At 36.8% G+C, this 13,591-nt stretch overlaps 1 protein-coding gene across 1 annotated transcript in view; it reads right to left on the minus strand.

Moving 5' to 3' along the window:
- Positions 1-13,591, minus strand: part of SRBD1 (S1 RNA binding domain 1) — a 192,406-nt gene that overhangs the window by 9,732 nt on the left and 169,083 nt on the right. The gene's annotated exons all lie outside the window — the stretch shown is intronic.

Raw genomic sequence — 13,591 nt, forward strand, 5'->3', positions numbered from 1 at the left:
GAGAGAGAGGGAGAGGGAAAGAGAATGAGAGAGAGAGAGAGAGAGAGAGGGCGCGCACATGAGCAGGGTGAGAGGCAGAGGCAGAGAGAATCCTTAAACAGACCCCCTGCTAAGCATAGAGTAGCTGTGTGGCTGGATCCCAGGACCCTGAGATTACCACCTGATCTGAAATCAAGAGTCGGATGTCACCCAGGTACCCTGTAATATTGATTTTTATGTAGCTTTTCCTATTTCAGAACTATTTGCTAGGTTATGGTATACTGCATGATAGTATAATTTAAAAACCCAAATGTATATACATATACATCCAAATTAGTGTGAGTACATAAAAATGGGAAGGCATTATGTAATGAAATGATGTGATTACTATTCTAAAAATTTCTAAAATCCTGTTTTAGGAACTGCCTTAGAAATAAATTTACAGGCAACAAAGGAAAATTAATTTTCTTACATTTTTTTTTAAAACAACAATACCCCCTTCAATAAAAAGAACCAGAGAAAACCCCATCAACCCTGTATTATTCAGGTTGATCATCCTCTTTTCATTGAGTCTGGTGTTTTATATTTTAATTTTTATTTATTTTTTAAAAAGATTTTATTTATTTATCCATGAGAGGCACAGACAGAGGCAGAGACATAGGTAGAGGGAGAAGTACAAGAGCCTCATGTCAAAGACTTGATCCTAGGACTCCAGATCACAACCGGAGCCAAAGGCAGACACTCAACCACTGAGCCATCCAGGTGCCCCGAGTCTGGTTGTTTTAAACACACATACACACAAACACCCTTAAATGATAAAGATTTTCTAAAATATCAAGTCTCTTCCAAGGAATGTGACACAATTGAAGTATTTTTGAAGCATCTGAAAAATAATTGAGTAAAGCATACTCAGTTTTTCTCATTAAGTATTCATTTACTGTGGAAGAAGACTATGGAAGATGATAACAGGGTCTCTGCCTTGAATGAACTTAGAGAGTCTTATTTTAAGCAATGACAGTATGTCAGAATAAATACTCTTCTACATCTGCTTTTTAAGGGGTAGGATTTTTACATGCAGATAAGCATACTTTCAAAGTACTAATAAAGATGATTTCATTTAATTCCCTCAAAAATTTATTGTGGATATAGATTTTCAGATAAAGGAATCGAAACTCTGACAGATTAAGTGACCTGCCCAAAGACACGCAGCTGAGACCACAAAGTTGTAGGTAAGGTAAAAGCTGTCATAGATCACCTCTTCATTAACACTCCTTAACTCTTTACTGCAGGGAATATTCAATGCAGACAAAAAAATTAGATCCCAGATAAAATTTGGCACCCAGAATCACTGCCTGGGAACAATTTATTATTTTTCAAACCAAATTCAAAAGGAAAAAGTTTGGCTCTTTTTGAGTTATCCAGCAAGAGTTGGACAAAATTAAGTTAGTGGTTTCAAAGCCTGTAGACTCTCTACAGCTCAAAAACACTGTGCTTAGAATTCATATAATTTAATTTACTGGCTGTAAAGCCATAACGTGGATTAGTGCTTGTGAATATTTGAAAGAGGAGGGCAAATAAAAAAGTAGTACTCAAAACCACTAGGCTAGATGGCAGAGCTGGAATTAAACAGCTCCAGTGCTATTGGGGTTTGATAAAGCCCAGGTATTAGAGTAAGGACTGTCCTCCTTGGGAAAACAGTCTTTTTACTGTGAGTTTGGATCTGTCAAGGAATCCTCCTTTCAAGGAATTTGAAAATGCTTAACATCTGTTATTTCCCTAAAAACCCTGGTTGTCCTCTGAATGGGCAGAGTCATTTTTATTTCATTTGAAGAGTATGCAATTGAGGTCAAAGTAATTTGCTTATGGTCACACAGAGTTAGAAGACAGGCTAATGTTAAAATCCATAGTGAGACTGGGGACAGGAAAGGAAGGAGGCAGATAATGGGACACTAGATCAATACCCTACTGAGTTTCAGGCTCCAGACTGAGTGATCTAAGCCTGAGGAAGACGGGAGAAGGCCAGTCCTAAGGAGATGAGAGAGTCTGAAGCAAGCACACCACTGGGGCTGGCTGGAAACTCCCTGGCACTCCTTCTCTGCTGGGTGCTAACAGGCTGCTCCACATATGCAGCAGAGAAACCACAGCCTTTTCTCTAGTCCCAAGACCCAGTGTTAATATTAATTAACAATGTTCAATGACCCAAATTATAGCTGGATCATACGGTAAAACAATTTTTTCCTGGGAGGCCAGCAGTTGTAAACCACATCCCCCTTTACTTTAATGGCTCACCTTGACAGCTCCTCCTCAATCACAACTAAAAATAATAGCAATAAGGGAGCACCTGGCTGGCTCAATTGGAAGAGCATGCAACTCTTGATCTCAGGGTTGTGGGTTCGAGCCCCAGATTAGACACAGGGATCACCAAATAAATAAATAAATAAATAATAAATAAATAAACTTAACAGCAACAACCACCCAGTAATAATAATTACAGCAACAATAGCTTACTCTGTCCCAGGTATTAAGGATTCTAGATATATTAACCAATGTAATCCTATCAGACAGGTACTATTATTATCTCATTTAACAGACAAGTAAACTAAGGTCCAGGGAGGTTAAATCACTTCTCCAGCTCAAACAAGCATGATTTGAACCCAGGCAGTCTGGTACTGTACTGCTTCCAGAATAAGCTAGAGGGAAGTTAGGTACTATCTTGGATTCTTCAACTTCCTAGCTCCCTCAACTAGCCTTGCCTTAAACTTCATGGGAGTGGTGGTGGGGGTGGGGGGTGTTGCAACAGCATGTAAGACACAAGACCTGACAGTCAATTCCTAAGAACCTCACAGCATAGTCAGGTGGGTACATTTACTTTCATCTTTCTCTTTTGTGAAGGCACTTTAGAAAGTATTATAAATGTTATTTCCTAGGAATTACAGTATGATGTTTTGAGGCTTTGACTACTAACAAGATGAAAAAAAAGAAGAAAAACAAAAATCACCTTTGTAATCTATTGGTCTTTCTTTTATGATGCGGTGCCACTTTCTGAAAAGGCAGTCTACTCTTGTCCAGTTATAGCTCCACAGGAACTAAAGCTGATACACATGCTAAGACATCATTTATCAAAGGTCAGCAGCGATTCTGACTTAATTTTCATGTCCAAATGCTGCCAACTCTTGTGAGGCAAGTCCAGAAAAATGTAAGACCTTTCAAATTTGCAAATAATTTCTTACATCTGTTTACCTAATCTTCATTTATTTTATAGAATTTGTAGTTGGGTTTCTTTTCAGGCAAGCTTCCCACAAAGAAACATGTTTTTATCATTGCAGAAGTTAGTTGGCATGCGAATGCAGGAGAAAGCTATAGCAAATTGTAGATGTGCGGAGGTGTGCTAGGCATACTCAGCAGGCTAAGTAACTTACCGCTCACAAAAATTACAAATCACCACAAGTCATGCGCCTTCTGGGTTGTTCACAGTCAAAACCATGAATGTCAAATCTGTGAATCTACTGCTGCTGTTTTTTGTTTTGTTTTAAAACAACAATCTAAACTCCCTGCATTACAGCTGCTTATTAGCCAACAGACTTCCTTCCTTGCTGGGCAGAAAGCTAAGTTTCGGAAGAATGTGACAAAACCTCTGAATGCAATTCTAAAAAAAGAGTTTGGAGATAGTAAATCCTTGAACAGGAATGGGAAAGAAACAGAGGCTAAGATGTGCTCACTCATTAAAGGTCTTCAGTCTGGGGCACTTGTCACTGTCTGGCTTGACTTACTGTAGCTCCATGGCAGGGAGCAAGGCAGGACCTCTACAACCCCTAGTCCCCAATATTTTTAGGCTATGAGCACTGTTCCATTTATCCAAATGGGATCCATTTATCCATTTATCTCATCACAGAATCCTCTGTATCTATTGGCTTAATTCTACCTGTTTTTCTTTTTTTCCAGCTATATTGAGACATAATTGACTTTTAACATTTTAGAAGTTTAAGGTATATAACCAGTCAGTTTGATATACTTATATAACTGCAAAATGATTACCACCATGACAACTCCATCTGGTCACATAATTATCATTTCCTTTTTGTGGTGAGAACATTTGAGATCTACTTACCAACTTGCAGGTACATAATACAGTACTGTTTGTTAGCTATAATTACCATGCTGTACATTAGACGCCCAGAACTGAACTCATAACTGAAAGTTTGTAACCTCTGACCAACTTTAGTTCTAAAAAAACCTGATAAAAGTTTTTAGTAAATTAAGAATAAACATTACTGGGCTTTTTATAGAAGATCCTCTTTCCCCAAGTAATTATTTTGTCAATTTATATAATTATTCTTATCCTAGACTTGAATTTTTAAATTGATGGTTGTTTACTCTCTGAAAACATACTTTTCAGCATTGACTGTAGGGTCAGAAATAGGTACATCAGCAGTAATAAAGGAACTGACAGTGCTAATACTGCACAGTATAGCTACTGATACAACTCATCTGATACACATTGGCTTAGTCCATCAGAATGGTGCTGCATGTCACAGTCCTGTATGCAGGCTACTCACCAATTCCAGAAACTAGTCTTTTAGATGTTTCACTAATGGCCAGAACGGAAATAACAATTAAATACTAGCTAATGCTTTATTAAAATGAGTGCCAAATGACAGATTTGATATTACATTTTCTGGAATTTTTGAAGTTAAAATCAAGACCATAACAAGCTTAACTATCTGAATGAAGTGAATCCAATTCTCAATGCAGGATATTCTTTGGGAGAATGCCAGGTCTCACTGTGACATGTACAAACCAGCATAATTTGCAGTACAAAACACTACCTCCCAGCACTTTATTCAAGAAAAAGGAAAAAAACACATACTTGTCTTTGGCTATCTTGATCAACCAAAATGGTATGGCAAAAAAAGAAGAGGCATGGGGGAGTGGCAAGCCCTAAATGGGCTGTTTCTACACTTTATTTTACTCGTAAGACAGGAGCAATTTTCCTCATGGCCCCACGTTACCCAACACAATGAAATCACTCACACATGAGGACATTGTGAAGATTTCTAGACGATGACAGGAAATGGTAAGTAATCCTCTTTCATGGTCTGTCTCTTGTTTTCTAGTCTGTAAAGTTCAGGAAGGCTCTGGACACACATGCTCTGGGAAGGCATGGGATTCAATTTGGGGAGGTCTGAAAAAGCATCCAATCCACAAGGGATTCTGAAATAAGTACTTACTCAACTTGTGGGATAGGCAATGGCAGAAAGCAGGTTCTAGATGTTCTATCAAGAATTTTGCTCATACAACTGCATTGACTTCAGCCAGTTTAGACTAGAGAAGAAAAATCTAGATTGAAGTAAAGCTAGACTTTTCATTCATTTCACTTCTAGCCACTATAGGATGAAACTTACAAATAGCCATGACACAGTGAGTGCAATAATTAAGTGGCCTTTGTGAAGCACAGAAGCTGAAAAAGAGCTCATTTACAGAGAGGGGTATCTTTGTAAGATTTCATGCAGGAGGTGACATTTGGGCTAGGTCTTTAAGAAGATTTCTTTTTTTTTCTTTCTTTTTTTAAAAAAGATTTCATTTATTTATTCATCAGAGACACAGAGAGTGAGGCAGAGACATAGGCAGAGGGAGAAGCAGGTTCCCCACAAGGAGCCCGATGCAGGACTCGATCCCATCATGACCGCCAAGCCACCCAAGTGCCCCAGAAAAGAGATATTTAAAGGGCTGGAGTCAGGAAAATATAGCTCAGGTCAGGTTTGGGGAATAGTTAACAGTCCAATAAAAACAACAAAATCTCATTACTAGGCACTTTAGAAACATCATCTTGTTGACCTCACAGCAATCTTATGTGGTTGGTTTATTATTATTATTCCCACTTTTTATGGTATAGAGAGTCTCAGATGGGTGAAGTAAATTACCTAAAATAATTCAGCTGGTAGAACCAAGATTATGAACCAGATCTATGACATTCCAAATCTTGAGCTCTTAATTAGCTCCAAAACCTGATCTTTAAACCAGGTCACAATTAAAAAGCTAGTTTGGAGCCAGATTTGAATGTAATCATAATGATCTTTCAGATTAAGGATACTGCATCCTTAAAGATGGTATGTTAGTACAGAAGAGTAGCAAGACTTGTTATGTGTGCTTCCTAAGGACAAAAAAAAAAAAAAAAGAAATGAGTATCTGGAATATGCTATATTTGACTGTTACTCTCTATCATCACATGGCTGAAATCAGACTCTGCCTTTCCTCTGGAGAAAACATTACCTCCTCCATTAAAGGAAGCTTTGCCTATTTATTTTATTAAGGGATCTGTAGGAAATGAATTCTTTGCACAGAGTGTGTAGAATTTTATGCTGTTCTGCTGCAGATATATTTCCTGAATACTGCATTAAAAGAATTCCCTTCTGTTGTTTTTCAGAATAAGGGCATGTGCATTTCAAAAGAAGCAATTTGATAGTGACTACATTTGGTATCTTCTCATTTTAGGAGAGGAACTGGGCATAGAGCAGGAGTATGTACCTACCTCTGCCAGTAGATATTTTTAAGTAAGAGAGAGAGGGTCAGGAATAATGTAAAGTTTTTAGGAAATGTCAATGAAAAAAACATACAGATTCCGTATTACAGAAGATTTAACTGGAACATAGGATTAAGAAACCTATTATTGTTACAGACAGATTTTCCTTCAGTAATCCTTTGAAGCCATTTTGTTCTAAATCTCTTACTTCCGTCAGAGTCTCCTCACATTTATTTGATTACTTCCTACTTTACTGAAAAATTCAAAGCTACCTTAAAATCCCCTTCCTTAGAATATCTCCATATCTTTACTCATCCTGCCCCATACTTCCCTAAACTACAACTCCATCCCTTGATTCTGTTTCTCTTCCCACCCTCATTCCTCACAGGCTGCTATTAAGGACTCTTGACCTTGGCATTCTTTTGGTCTCTCTGCCTCCTAGTTGCCCCACTTCTAAATGTGGGCATGGGAAGTGAGGAGTGACAGCTAAATGAAAGAAGTCTTTTAGCTTTAGAAAATTTTATGAATGTCTCTTGTATCTTTCATGTCTCTACTACTCACTCCTCTCATTTTGGCCACAGATGTTTTATTGTTGTGGTCTCCCCATTCTCTATTCCTTAAAAGTTAAAAGTAGCAGCAACTCTTTATCTTACCTCTTCCTGGACTTTCATTACATGGTTCCTTCTTTTCACTACCAAATTTCTCAGAAGAATTATCTGTCTCTAATACTCACTGCTTGCTTTTCCCCAGTCTCTTACACATTGGTTTCTATCCTTGCCACTCTCCTAAAATTACTTTCTCAATTAATGACCTCTCAACTGTCAACACATTCTTAAACTACTTATCCATTCTGCCATATTTGACACCACCAACTTACTGACCTTCTTTCATGACTTTTGTTTTCATATTCTGTCTTCTCTGACTTCTCTTCCCCCTCTGACCCTTTAAATGCAGACATTCTTCAAGTCTTTGATCTTAACCACCTTCTCCTCTTGTTCTACATGCTTCCTTGGATGAGTGTACCCACTCACATAACTCCTTATCTCTCGCCTTTCACTGATAATTCCAATCCTACATATCAACATGTCTAGTTCAGGTCTTTCTCCTAAGCTCTAGGACTGCCTTTCCATTTGCCTGCAATGGAATATTTTAGCAACTCAAACTCAATATACCTCCAACTGAAACTTGTATCCTCCTTTCTTCCTCCCTTTATAACTCTCTCTTCTCTTCTCATTTGTCCTCACTATCCCTGCACAAAAACAACAAATAAACCAAAAGGCTGGTCTTCCTCTCTTGTTCCATAATGAATGGTTAATGGCACTACTGTTTTCCACTAACCCAGACTAGTATTGACAGAATTGTTCATTCATTCCTTCATTAAGCATATACCTAGTGAGTGCTGCTGTATTCCATTCTTTTCTGCAATCTTGGAATATATTCAAAGATCCCTCCTCTCAGGAAGACTGACAAGATACAACCAGCACAATAAGTAAGTTGTAAAGTATGATAAAAGTGGTAAGTGCTGTGGGAAAGAGAGAAAGAGCAGAGAGTAATGGGAATCAGAATGACTAGGCTTACAGGTAAGGGCATGTAGACTTAAGTAGGGTAGTCAGTGTAGGTCTTGTTGACCAGGTAACATGTGAGCAGTCTTGGTGAGGTAAAGGAGGTTAAGTAGTTAGATGTGCAGATATCAGGAGGAAAAGAGTTCGGGAAGAGACAAGACAGTGTAAAGACCCTAATGTGGGAGAGGCTTGGCATGTTCAAGAAATAACAAGGACACCAGTATGGCTCGAGCAGAATGAGCAAGGGAGGGAAAAACAGGAGATCAGGTTAAAAGGGCATTGGGAACTATTATGGGACTTGGCCTTAATTCTGAGTGTAACTGGAAGTGATAGCAGAGTTTTATGCAGAAGAATGACATACTTTGATTTACATGTTAAAAGGATCTAGTTGTCTGTTGCTAAGAACAGATAACTGGCTGTGTGGTAGGAGAAGCAGGGAGACTTGTTAGACTAATCGCAGTAGTCATAATCCAGTGGAGATGATGGTGACTGAGATTGAGAGGTCCGTACGACAGTTGGTGAGAAGTGGTCAGACCCTTCTCACCAGGGTATATTTTAAAAGGACAGCCAATACAGTTTACTGACAGACTGGGTGAAGGTATAAAAGAGAACAACTGGATACGAATGGCAAAAATGAATACCAGAGATACTGGAAGATGAAGTGGAAGCTCACTGTCAATGGAGGGAATGGGTAAAGGAGAAGTTGAAGCACTAAATTTTGGTCAGTCCTGTGGTGACTTCTTCCCAACTCATGGCTTTAAGCACAAGACTCATATCCTCAGCTCGGGTCGCTCTTCTCTCAACTCCAGACTCACGTATCCAGCTGCTTACTTGATGTCTCAAACCTAACAGGTCTTCATCTCAATTCTAATGCTTTCCCTTCAACCTTGCTCCCATCATGGTCTTCCTCATCTCAGATGACAGCAGTTTATCCTTGCAGCTTCTCAGTCCAAACTCCCTAAGTCATCCTTGTCCTTATAAGACAACCCCACCAGGAAATGATCTCTCTGTCCTGTGAACAACTTTGTGTTTCACAAAGGTCATTGACTATTGATTTCTATTATGGTTATTTGTTATTAGAGATTAGTTATCTTAAGAGAAGACTAATTTGCATAAAAGTAAAAAAAGTTATACTTCATAAAAACTGAACATTTATATTTCAAAAACACAATCGCATTATACGGAGATAAAAAAGGTAAACCAATTAGAAAAAATTTCAGCTCACACAACAAAGGACTTTAATATTTAATAGAGAATCCCCACATATAGATAAAATTGGCAAAATAAAAATGCAAAAACAAAAATAACAAAAATTAAAAAAAATAGTTTAAAAAGACAGAATTTTAAAAGAACCACTAAATGACTAACTCAGGTTAAAAAATATCATGACTTCAATTTTCTAAAGTGTTATGTGAGGGAGAATAACACAAATATAAAAATAAAAAGACTTAATAGCTTCACATCTTGGTGTATTTTGGGGAGTAACATTATGGTAGGGGAGCATGAAAGCCATTACATTCCTACTGGTTTTCTGATGTAATTAAAAATGAACTTTACTGCAATGGAATTTACTTTTACACAACTGAGGTCAAACCAATAATAACTTAATCATAACCGCAATGAGCTTTCCTTCCCTGGGAAGACACTTGTATAATACTATATGAAAGTATGAACTACCTATGTTGAGTGATGCCTATGATGTCTATACATCTACTATACATCATACTATAAGTATGCTTAAGAGCCAGAAATAATTATTATAGTTCCAAGGTGGATAATGGGGATAAAACTTAATTAGATAAATTACTAGTTCTGTTGCCAGATTTTAAAGGTCAAGAGTTGAACTTCATGTAGACAAAATTTCCCATGAAATAGTCTACAAGAACCCTCCTTCTGAGAGACAAGCCTGCTCCCAAAGGAAGCAGAGAGAAAGGTGAAGTTTCTGGTCAGGCTTTTATGTTCTACATGCAAAAGGTGGCCCATGTAAAAATTGGCAGAAAAGTCCTGCTTAACAAGAGAAATTCAAGATCTCTCAAGCTTCAACACTGCTGGTGGCATCATAAATTAGTATGTTACTTGGCAATGTATATCAAGAGCCACATAAAGTCTCAAACCCTTTGGCAGAGTAATTGCATTTCTAGGAATCCATTATAAGGAACCACTACTAGTACTGCTATTAATAAATTACAGTCTAATCATGTGATGGGATATCACTCAGCTTTTTAAAAAGAGAGATATGCAGAAATAAAAAACTTATGCTTATATGAGAGAACAAGTTGAAAAATTTATGAACTATAGTATAAAAACATACAATGTACATTTAAAAAGACATTGATTTGCATGCAACAAAATGCTATTTTAGTACCCAAGGAGGTGTCAGTTTTTGCAAGAAGTGTATAAAATCATGTATAGTACATATACATCTTCTCAAACAATAAACACTAGAAGTATAATTACTATGAGACCATAATTTTTTAACTTTTATATATATGTATTTTTAAAGATTTTATTTATTTGATGAGAGAGCACAAGCAGGTGGAGCAGCAGGCAGAGGGAGAGGGAAAAGCAGACTGCCCACAGAGCAGAAAGCCTGACACAGGGCTCATCCCAGGACCCTTGGATCATGACCTGAGCCAAAGGCAAATGCTTAACTGACTGAGCCACCCAGGCAACCTGATCATAATTTCTTTATATTAAAAAAAAATGAGAATCATGTGTTAAGACTCAGAACAGGACAAGGATGCCTATTTTCACCACTATTCAATACAGTGCTAAAGATCCTAGACATTGCAATGGGCAAGAAAAAGAAATAAAGTGCATTAATATTAAAAAAGATGTAAAGTTTTCATTTATTTGCTGATAACATAATTGTTTATACAGGAAAACTTAAAGAATCTATAAACACATCTATAACTACCTACTAGAACTAGTAAGTGAACTTATAGCAAGGCTGCAGGATACAAGGTTACTATGCAAAAATCAATTGTATTTTTACATATTAGCAACAAATTTTTAAAATTCCATTTATAATAGTGTTGAAAAATATAAAGTAAATTTAATAAGAAACATGCAAGCCCTGTACAGTGAAAATTTTAAAACATGTCTGAGAGAAATGAAGGACCAAAATAAGTGAAAAGATGTTAAGTTCATGGTCAAAAGACTTAAGAGATTATTATGAAGATATCCACTGTTCCTATAATCCCTTACAGACTCAATGTAATTCCAATCCTAACCCCACCAGGTTTTTTGCCTTTTTTTTTTTTTTTAAGATGTTATTTGTTTAATAGAGACACACACACACAGAGAGAGAGGTGGGGGGGGGGGGTGACGAGGGAGAAGCAGGTTCCATGCAGGGAGCCTGACGTGGGACTTGATCCCAGTTCTCCAGGATCACACCCCAGGCTGAAGGCGAGCTAAACCGCAAAGTCACCAGGGCTGCCTGGTTTTTTGCTTTTTAATGAAATAGATAAGCTCATTTAAAAAATGTATACAAGGGCCAGAATAAGTAAATGTTCATAATGTGCAAATAAATAAATAAATAAATAAATAAACAAATAAACTTTGATCCCTACTTCAAACCACACATGAAATGTAACCTCAGATGTATCATCAAGCTAAATGTAAAAGCTGATACTATCAAGCTTTTGGAAGTAAACACAGACATATATTCATGATTTGAGGCAAGGCAAAAGTTTCTTAGGACAGGGAAAGTAATAACTGTAAGAGGAAAATACTGATGAGGTAGACATCACCAAAATTCAAAACCTCTGCTCATCAAGACACCAATAAGAAAATAAAGAAGTAAACAACAACCTGGAACAAAACATTTGTGAAACATATACGGACAAAACACTAGTTTCCAGAAAAAAATTTTTAAAATGCCCACATTCCAATAATATAAAGATAAACAACTCAATTAGAAAATGGCTGTGAGCCTGGGTGGCTCAGTCGGTTAAGGTTAAGCATCCGCCTTCAAGCCTCCTGCAGCTCCCTGCTCAGCGAGGAGTCTGCTTCTCCCTCTCCCTCTGCCCCTCCTCTCACTCATGCTCTTTCTCAAATAAATAAAATCTTTAAGAAAGGTTAGAAAATGGCTAAATGATATGAACAGAGTTCACAAAAGAAGGTATGCCAATAGCCAATAAGCCCATGAGAAAGTGCTCAGTGTTGCCAGAGAAATGCAAATTAAAGCTACAAAGAGATACTATCACATACACACAACACACAAGAATGGCTAAAATTAAAAAGACTAACATCAAATTATGGTGGAGATGTCCAGTAACAGAACTCATGTATAGTTGATGAAAGTATAAAATGGTACAACTATATTGGAGTGAAGTCTGGAAGTTTCTAAGAAAAAATTCACCTACCTTTATGACCCAACAAATTCTCTCCTAAGTATTTTTCCAAGAAAAATGAAAGCAAATGTCAACAATAACAAAAACAAAAAATGTATAAGAATGTTCATAGCAGTTTTACTCATAAAAGCCAAAAATTGGAAATAGTATAAAGGTACTTTGATAAGGAGAAAAACTGTGGCCTATTCATTCATACAATGAAATATTAGCAATAAAAAGAAACAAGCTATTTACTTGTTTTAACACAGATAAAAAATCTCTAAACTTTATGCTGAAAGAAGCCTTACATAAGAGTACAACTGTATGGTATCATTTATATCAAGTCCTAGAAGAGGCAAACAAATCTTTGGTAGAAAAAATTAGAATATGTGGTTAGGTCTAGGAGGTTAGGGTAGGGATTATCTAGGATGGGGCATAAGGGAAGGTTTTAGGATAACAGCAAGATTTTTTTTTTTTTGGATTATACTAATATAATTAGTATTATATTTGTGAAAATATTTATTTGCCCAAATTCACCTCATATGTACTTAAAATTTAATTGTATGTGAATTTTACCTCGAGAAAAAAATACTGTTAAGAATTACAGAATTCCAGTTAATGATATGCATACTGAAGTACTAGTTGAAAGTGCACTGACGTCTGCAGTTTTCTTTGAAATGCATAAAATGAGATGGACTGATGAAGAGATGAATAGATAAGTAGAAAAACAGGCATAGTAAAATGTTAATGATAAAATCTAGGTGTGGGTACCTAGGAATTCATTGTAAACAATTTTTTTTCCAATTTTTCTGTATGTTTAAATTTCTCCATAACAAAATGCTGGGGGAAAAATAGGCACCATTGTTTTGATGTTGACAGAGTATTACATATTATTTTTTTAATATTTCCTAAGTTCTGTTTTTTTTCCTTTTTTTTTTTTTTTTCTATTTCCTAAGTTCTCTATGATGTGCTATAGTCTATAATTTTAAACACTTTTAAAAGAAAGGAAACAAGGGACACCTGGGTGGCTCAGTCAGTTAAGTGTCCAACTCTTAGTTTCGGATTAGGTCAAGATCTCAGGGTCATGAAATCAAGGCCCAAGTTGAACTTTGTACCAGGCATGGAACCTGCTTTAGATTCTCTCTCTTGACTCCTAACTCTGGGAAATAAACAAGAGGTAGTGAAAGGGGAGGTGG

The sequence above is a fragment of the Canis aureus genome, chromosome 11 (assembly GCF_053574225.1).
Source record: "Canis aureus isolate CA01 chromosome 11, VMU_Caureus_v.1.0, whole genome shotgun sequence".
Classification (NCBI taxonomy): Eukaryota; Metazoa; Chordata; class Mammalia; order Carnivora; family Canidae; genus Canis; species Canis aureus.